The sequence below is a fragment of the Trypanosoma theileri genome, assembly GCF_002087225.1.
Source record: "Trypanosoma theileri isolate Edinburgh chromosome Unknown TM35_Tth_99_V1, whole genome shotgun sequence".
NCBI lineage: Eukaryota > Euglenozoa > Kinetoplastea > Trypanosomatida > Trypanosomatidae > Trypanosoma > Trypanosoma theileri.
This window is the reverse complement of record NW_021639941.1, coordinates 12,488-12,869: the sequence shown is the minus strand read 5'-3', so window position 1 is coordinate 12,869 and position 382 is coordinate 12,488.

The following is a 382-nucleotide window of genomic DNA, read 5'->3' as shown; positions in this document are numbered from 1 at the left end:
GTGCACACAGTAGAGGTACATGTAATGACTTCACAGTAGTCAAAGAGTCAGTTGCTGTGCAGAACCGTTGCAGGTATGATGGTAGACACCCCAGGGTTGCAGTGCCAAAACAGCAAAGAGAGCGATGTATACAAGGGGGTGCAGTGACCCATACACACACTCACAGCAAAGCAACAATAGCAAAAGGTTACAATTAGGTAGAAAAAGCAAATAAATCATAACAATTATAAAAGAAAAAGTATGTTAGCTAACTTAACAAAGAAATATGATGTGGATCGGTTTTGTCAAAAACCGCACTCTCGGCTTGTACGTTGTACCATTCCCAAACCTATCCATTAGAATTGCGTACTCATCCTCTTCCAAATTATGAATGACAACAGAC